The sequence below is a fragment of the Pyrus communis genome, chromosome 3 (genome assembly GCF_041283825.1).
Source record: "Pyrus communis isolate YQ-2024b chromosome 3, ASM4128382v1, whole genome shotgun sequence".
Taxonomy (NCBI): Eukaryota; Viridiplantae; Streptophyta; class Magnoliopsida; order Rosales; family Rosaceae; genus Pyrus; species Pyrus communis.
In genome coordinates, this window is record NC_142567.1 from 26487527 (window position 1) to 26496135 (window position 8609).

The following is an 8609-nucleotide window of genomic DNA, read 5'->3' on the forward strand; positions in this document are numbered from 1 at the left end:
TTTTTCTAAAAACGCTTTTAGTCATTTTAAAAGCACATCAAAACAAATCATAAATCACTCCATATAAAAGAACATATGCTCCTTCGTAACGAACCTAGTAGTTGTTTGTTCCTCCTAATCTAAGTTCGCTTTTCCTTCTCTCTCTTGCTCTGCAATCTCTCTCTCTCTTGTGCCATCTTCCTTTCCCTTCACCAATGGTGCTACTCAATCCCTTAACCATCTCTTGTCTCTCTCAATTCTCATACGATAGAATCAACAAGTATGATACCAATTCAGTTAGATCTGATCGGATCTAAATAGTTTGGTTAGTCGCAGCCGCACGATACTATTCTTTCTCATCTTAGATCATCCAAAATCATTAGAACTGACAACCCGTTCTAGAAACCGTCAGTCTGGTCTCGTTTGGTTGTCACAATTTTTATTAAGAATAATCGAACAAAACCAAAATCGTCCATGCATGGTAGCGCTTTGGTCAGTGGTTGAGCAGCGGAGGTAGGGTGAACCTTAACATGGCCACTCCCTTCTAAATATGTACAGAAATTTTTAGGGTTAAGAAATTAATAAACCTCGAATTAAAGGATTTCAGGTTTAAGTTATGTTTCCTTATTAATGTAAAATTTATGTAGCAACATCTATATGTAGGAGATGTTACCTACATTGTCAGAAGTGGATGTTAGAATACCCAATGATCCCTCACTCGCCACATAATCCAGCTTTTAAGTCGTGGAGGCGGAGAACATAAAGTGTGAGGGACAAAAATAATGATTTATTTAAAACCTTGGGTTTTTGTAACATAGTTACTCCTCGTTGTAAAACCCATATAGCTTCCAAAATCATATTACGTATAAATATGAAAACCAAAATAAATTGTATAAAAGCAATTATGCTAAGGGTACGGGTAAATCACAAATATCTCAACAACTTAATATAATATGCTCATCTAAATTATGCAGACACACAAACACATGCAGAAAGTAACTTTGTAAACATACTAATATAATAATCTACTTTTTAGTACTACATATACAGTGCAGTCCAACACCTACAATGTATCCATTATGGGTGTAACTATACGATGTGAACCTACACATGAACATGGTCCTAGCACAAACGGGTACTATAAACATCAGTGCAAGCATACATGATGACCAAATAAAGTATGTATGAACATGCCATCATAATTTCATAGATATTAACATCATCCAATAATACTTGTATTCATAAGTAAAAACATGACAGAATGTAAAAACACCTTACCGAAGCAATTGTGAAAACTAAATATATATATATATATAGGAGAAATTAGGTTCTCATCCTTCCTTTTACTACTCCTTTGATTAAAACTTTATTCATTTTCATTTTTTGATCAAGGTCCTTGGTATTAATAACATCATTAATCATTTCAATAATAAAATATTTTTTATTTCTAAATATATTCATTTAATGTTAAAAATGTTACAATTAGTATTTTTATATTTATGGCTAAATTTTTTATCGTATATTTTTATTTTTATTTTGTACCCATTTTTAATTTGCAACCCTTTTTTAATTTTTTTCCAATTTTCTTTTCAGTTTTAATGTCACATCCCGGCCCGGGGCGGATCACTTCCCGGGCCCGCTCCACCACCGTAGCACGATATTGTCCACTTTGGGCTTACCATTCCCTCACGGTTTTGTTTTTGGGAACTCACGAGCAACTTCCCAGTGGGTCACCCATCATGGGATTGCTCTAGCCTCCTTCTCGCTTAACTTCGGAGTTCCTACAGAACCCGAAGCCAGTGAGCTCCCAAAAGGCCTCGTGCTAGGTAGGGATTGGAATATACATTTAAGGATCACCCCCTGGGCGATGTGGGATGTCACATTTAATTTGTACCCATATATTAATTTCTTTTTGTGCCCATATTTTATAAAGTTTTATTTGTATTTGTACCCATATTTTTTTATTTATTTGTACCCATTTTTAATTTTGTTAAATGTACCCATGTTAATTATATGTGCCATTCATGTAATTTTTTTCAAATTTTTTAATCTTAAAATGTACTCATTCTTAAATATACCAATTTGTTATAGGTAAAATGTACCATTTTTTTTTATATAAAATCTATTCAATTTTTTTCTAATCCATTTTTAAACTTATATGGGTACATTCTTTCTTTCTTCTTTTTATTTTTTTATTTTTTTATTTTTTTATTTATTTTTATTTGAGAATGTATCCATGTTAAATTTAATCGAAGAAATTTACTAATATTATTAAGCCTAATTTTTTTTTTTGGTGATTTTGAAGAATGTACCCATATTTTGGGTCAATAATTTTTTGGTTAATTTTGATGAATGTACCCATGTTTATACACACACTAGTATATTTATATTTTAATATTTTTAATCCCACAAATTATGGTTTTTTATTTAAAATCTCATTAATATAAACAACTATAAATTTCAATTTTTAATTTAAAAAAAATATATAATAACGTACATAGAAATAAATTATTACATTAATTTCAGAGACTTGGATAAAAAATGAAAAGCCAACAAGGTTTTAGTCAAAAAAATTTCATAGTTAGAGACCGCATCCAAAGTCTTATATATATATATATATATATATGCTTGAAAACAAAGCCCACTCGTTGATACATGATAGGGTCCTAGCTGCTTTACCTGGCTTCACCTCTGAAATCCTCGAGATAAGTCTCCACCATATGGAAAACCATTATACTAATTATTAGACTACCCAAAACTTGTAATTACCAAGAAAAGACTTGAAATTCCCTTTGTTTGCTAAAAAAGAAGTTGACAGTGCTTAAAACATGGCTTATGCGCCTCCACACACCGCCACACGTAGGCTGATAGCCGTCATGCGCACGCACGTGTCGGTGGTAGAATATTGTCGTCGTTGGCCCAAATCTAGAAGATTTCGGACATCGTACAAAATACATAATATTCGGTCGTTTCTTCCTTTCGCCAGTTACCAGAGCCGCCGCTGACCTCCGTCAGTCGCCCGGTGTTTCTCCGAATTTTTTTCACAGAGATATAACAAGGTAAAGATTCATCTTTTTTTCACGATCTTTATGTCAAAATGAAGCTTGAAATGAGAGGAATAAGATTATACCTGTTGGGAATCCAAAAGATGGCCGAAAATGGCTTGAAACTGGCCGAAAAGGTTTCGAATCTCTTCGAATCCGTACAGATCCGAGCATGAAATGCTTGAATTTTGAACAACGGATGATGGTGGGTTGATTGGTCACTCCAACTTGTCAAACTCGACGAGATTAAGTCGGAAAAGCTCGTCGAAGTTCTGCAAAACTCGTCGGAAATTGCAAAGGAGAAAACTTTCTTTGGTTTGCATCAAAATCTCATCGTTTTCAACACAAATCTTACACTACTCAACACGAGAAAGAGATTGGTAGTCGTTAGAAGCCTTACCTTCGTTGGAACATGGCGAGAACTTGACGAGAAATTGGAACCTCATCGGAGCTCGTTGTATTGTATCGGCCTCTAACTTGGTTTCTCACAAAGCAAAACTCAAATTTGAGTTCGTGGTTGTGAGAAGATGAAGGTGGTGGTACTTAGGGAGCTCAGTTCATTAGGGAATGGAGGTGTGACAATATGAGATGTTCATGCTATACTCTGAATTTGAATCAAACATATCATAAGACAATAATGAACCTAATCGATGATTGTGATCCACAATATTAAATAATGCTCTAAAAACCGGCCTAGGTGACGCTTAGGAGCTGGTCTGTGAGGTGCTGTCCCGATTAAGTGCTAACTGGTGGACAAAAGTGGGGTGGTGTTAGGCGGTCCTTTTTTGTTTTTCTCTCATACTCTCGCACTTGCAGTCATTGTTTTCCCCGTCGTCTTACACCTCTGGTCGCACTCGCATCGAGTCACCGACCTCAGATTTCCTGACGAAATCTGAGTGAAAGAGAGAGAGGGAAAGAGATAGGGAGGGAGGTAGAGAACGATCTCTCCAGAGAGGGATGGAGGGAGAGATCTCTGCAGTCTGCACGGATTGAGATAAAAGAGAGACAACAGATGAGATTTGAGAGAGAAATAGGGTGGGTGCGGCTAATGTTTGCTAGTGTTAGTAGATTTTTTTTAATTAAAGTTTTGTGGCATTTTTTTTTTAAAGATTTATAGCAAACCCAACTTCAAATTTATTAAAAAAAAAAAAATAAGGCCCAATAAGAGCTTAAAACTTATGGTCTTTTAAAAAAAACTCTAAAATTTATACAATACATTGCATTTATAATAAATATTTATTTATTTAAAAAACTCTAAAACTTATGGTCTTTAATAAATATTTATTTATTTTTTCAATGAGTATAATTTTTTAGTGTAAACATCCACCTATTTATATATCATATAATAAATTTAGTTAAAAAATACAAATCCAGTTAGTCCGTCTAGGCACTAGGCTCCAGCCTGCTGCCCGACTAACATCTAATTTTTTAGAACCATGTTGTTAGAAGCGTTGCACTGTTTGTGATGTCAAAATTATTTTGCATATATAGCGAATTTTAGGTGGGAGATGTTCTCTGTACGAACAATGAATTTGTATCAAAGTCTGTACAAACAGTGAATCTGGATTTTTTTCATCCAGATAAACCGTTCATGAATCAGTATACATAGGAAGTCTAATTTATTGAACATTCTGAGTGGATCGTAACTAGAATGAAATATAAGGATAATACTTGGATATTCATTGATGAATGCTTACCTTTTGATTTTGTTAAATGATTTTTTAGCACATGTTTTATTGTTTTAAAAAATAATGGACATATATATTTTTTTTTTTACTTTAAAAAATAAGAAACGTGTGGTTTTTTTTTTAATAGGCTAAATCAGATAGTGAGTGTATATTACTATATACAATATATAGGCTATATCAGAAAGTGAGTATATATAGTACTTACTAGGAGTACCTAAGTTTTATCCAAAGTATAATGCTTTGCATGTATAGAAAATTGTTATATGTTCCGGTTAGATATAATAAGCCATTAACTTATAATTAAGTGCTTTATCATACATTCATTTTAGCCGCGTAATAGTAGTAACAATTAATTTTCATGTTTTGTAAGTGGGAACTCTATTATTCTATCGCACATCATCTTTAGTTGTCCTCTTGCAAAATAGGAAAGTATTACGGATGAGAAAACCTAATTGGGTTGTGACAAAGTGGTTGCTCTAATTAAATTACAAGCTCAATGTGATATCTATAGAGAAACAAGCTCGATCCTATCCAAGACATCTCCCAGACCCTAATAATACTCGCTTGCTCGCTTGCTCTGATCATTTCTTTCTTTTGTGAGGTTAGTGTTTATAGGATCTGTTTACTTTTTATGTTTCATTGGTTAAGTTTGCAGCTTCTTCTTCACTAACTCTATGGCAACTGCTTGGATTTTGTTCTAGGTAAACATACAAATAATGGAGGGATTCAACGAGAAGACAAACATGATGATGCCACCACTCCCAACCCTTCCATCATCACATTTAGGGCTTCAGAGCTCAAACGACGACTCTATCAGCATTCGATTGGCACCACCATCCCATCAGATCAATGGCGACCTAGACAAAGCTCAAGGAGTTGCACCACCCCCTGAAGAACCTGACATGGACCAGAACAAGCTCAAAAGGTTGATTATCTAACCTTCTAGATCTCTTTTCCCTATATATTTTGGAAAATCAAATCGGTTGTTGGAAATTTGAACTTCGGCTAATTTGGTTGAAATCTAAGAATCTAGCCCAAAAACAATTGGTTATGAGTGTACAGGTTCACGATGCGTTGCAGAGCATTGACATTTCCGATGTAGGAATTTACACTCTCAAATAATTTCCCTCCCCCCAAAAATTTAGCAATTTTCCATAAAAGTACTTAAACATAAAGAACATTGTATTGTAAAGATCTACCCTAGAAACCTTCATTTTCGTATTGTTTTTAATTATTTATATATTAATTACATATTTATTTGATCTGTTTTCTCTAGACTTTTGGCTAGCAGACAGTACTCACAAAGGTATCGACAGAAGCAGGCAAGCTATGTTGAGCAACTCGAAAACGAACTGAAGGCACTTCAAGTAAATATCACATGCGAACCCGACTTGCTCCTTAATTATATATGAGTTTTTGTGTATGACTTAATTTATATAAAAAAATAATAATTGTTACATGCATGCTTTTATGTGTCCATATTCATGTGCAGACTGAAGTAGCTATCAAGGCTCCAAGAGTCAAATTCGCTGATCAGCGTAATATGCTGCTCAGAGCCGAAAACAATACAATGAGGCAAATGGTTGATGTCAAATCTGGCGAATACATTTACAAAAGAGGTTTCTCGCTCTCTCTCTCTCTCTCTCTCTCTCTCTCTCTCTCTCTCTCTCTCTCTCTCTCTCTCTCTCTCTCTCTCTCTCTCTCACACACACACACACACACACACACACACACACACACACACATAAAGCGTACGAGTAATATAGCTATTTGTACTATCTTAATTGATCGCGTGAAATTGGACCAATAGTTTTATTCTTGAATCACATATGAATTAGTCAATTAGAAAGGTGTGTTCTTAAATCTTGGGTGTTATATGCAGCTGAACATGACTTATTGAAGGGAGAAAAGGACTCGTTGCTTCAGCTCTACGAAGCAACTCGACAACAACGAGCAGCTGAGGCCTTCAGGCCTCCAAATTATCAAATGACCAATTTGAGTCTGAACCAGCCTGGCCTTGGGCTTGGGGTTGCTCATCAATTCAACCAGCCGGCCGGCCCCATTGGCACCGTGGTGCTGAAGCAAACTACTGATGATCTGAACCGACATGCTGCTGGACAGTCCTTTGTGGACATTAAAAATATGGAAATGATGAACAATGCGGATACGTACAACATGAACATGAAGAACAATGGCATGAACAACATTATAGACATGAATGATCATATGGATATGAATCCTCTAGAGATGATCAACAATGACTTTGATGAGTCTGATCAGCAGAACCCATATGGGTCCGCCAACAAGTTCATGTGAAACTCCATGATCCTCTAGCTAGCTAGCTTGGTGTAGTAGTTTAATTTTGTGTACACATACACATCCATGCTTTGTGCACGGGAATTTATTTGCGTAGTCTTCTTTTCTTATAGCAGTGAACACATTTTTGTAGTCTGAAAGAGAAAAATTAATAATATGGACAGCTTTTTTTTTTTTTGTTTTAGACGTTTTAATGTGTTCACTCATTGCTAGTGGCTGAATTTAAATTATTTAATTAGTTAAACCTTACTTGTGAGGGAGAACCGTGGCATAACGAAAAAGTTACTCCCTTGCAACCGGAATGTCATGGTTTGAATCATGGAAACAACCCCTTTATAAACAAGAGTAAGGTTATGGATGGTAGACGCTCCCCTCCGCCCTCCCCCGGTGCACAAAGCGGAGAGCCTTATAAGCGTCGCCCTTTTACTTAAACCTTACTTGTCCATTATGCATGTTTTAGTGAAAACCCTACTGGTTCATTAGGTACGTCTACTCTTCAAGTACGATTGACAAAACAAAATTAATTATAATTTTGTATAATTTTCAGGTTACTTTATCGTCAATTAATAGTTTTTTGTATTATGAATTGGTAGTAATGTGAAAAAAGTCTGAAAAAGAGAGATAAAAACCTGATTAATGAAGGCTATGTTAGTCCTTTACTTGTAATTTTCAAACACTACTTTGCCTCCCCCTCTTTTTACATTTGATATCATTTTGTTTCACCCTACGCATTTTCAGTTTACTTTTCAAGAATTACCACAGTTGTTTTAGGCATTTGTATTATATATGTAAACCTCTTAATAATTTATTCTTTCCTTCTTGGATTGGCTCCATTTGCACCAAAACAAATAACCTGATTAGGTGATGACCCAAAACATAGTATCAGCTAATCACATTAGGAAATCTGCATAAATAAAGAAATGCTTTTTATGCTTGACAGTTAATTTGCCAAGTAACTATACCAGACTGTCAATATGAATGGACCTTAATTTCTTCAGGTAGATTCATTGTTTGATTTATTTGGTAAATTCTTAATTTTTTTATACAGTGTAAGTTCTTAAATTCTTTTATACAAGGTAAATTCTTAATTAAAATACCTATGATGTCTTCCTCCTTCGTGCTTTCCTTTAGAGGAGGGCGTCTCCAAAGGAAAGATGGGACGTCGGGATAAGGACTGGTTTTTCTTCCTTCCTCCAGGACATATACTATATCTAATTAATTAAGATTCCATGTAAAGGATATGTACAAATCCAGACATTCCTAGGTTGGACTTTTTGAGAAGGTGCATGAACCCTAATAAATTTTCATGGTGTATTTTTTTATGGGTTATTAGCACTTAAAAAATCTCATTTTTCACTCCTCCTAAGTGTATTTCTCTTTCTAATTATAGAAAGTTTGAAGTGCCAAATGAGATTTTTAGAGTGCCAATAACAATTCTCTTTTCTATTTCCTAATATGAAATTTGAACCCAACTAATTTGTTTTTTTTTTTTCCTTCTTTCTTCTAGTTACGTTGGAACGAGAATATTCAAACCATGGGTGAACTACCAATTTAGTCCATGAATTATTACCTCAGTGAAAAT

At 34.7% G+C, this 8609-nt stretch overlaps 1 long non-coding RNA gene across 1 annotated transcript; it reads right to left on the minus strand.

Moving 5' to 3' along the window:
• Nucleotides 1–2552: 2552 nt before the first annotated feature.
• Nucleotides 2553–4073, minus strand: LOC148698234 (uncharacterized). Its single transcript, XR_015960361.1, has 2 exons — nt 3424–4073; nt 2553–3295 (listed from the first exon to the last, which is right to left on the minus strand). It is a non-coding gene; the product is annotated as an uncharacterized LOC148698234 (long non-coding RNA).
• Nucleotides 4074–8609: the final 4536 nt, after the last annotated feature.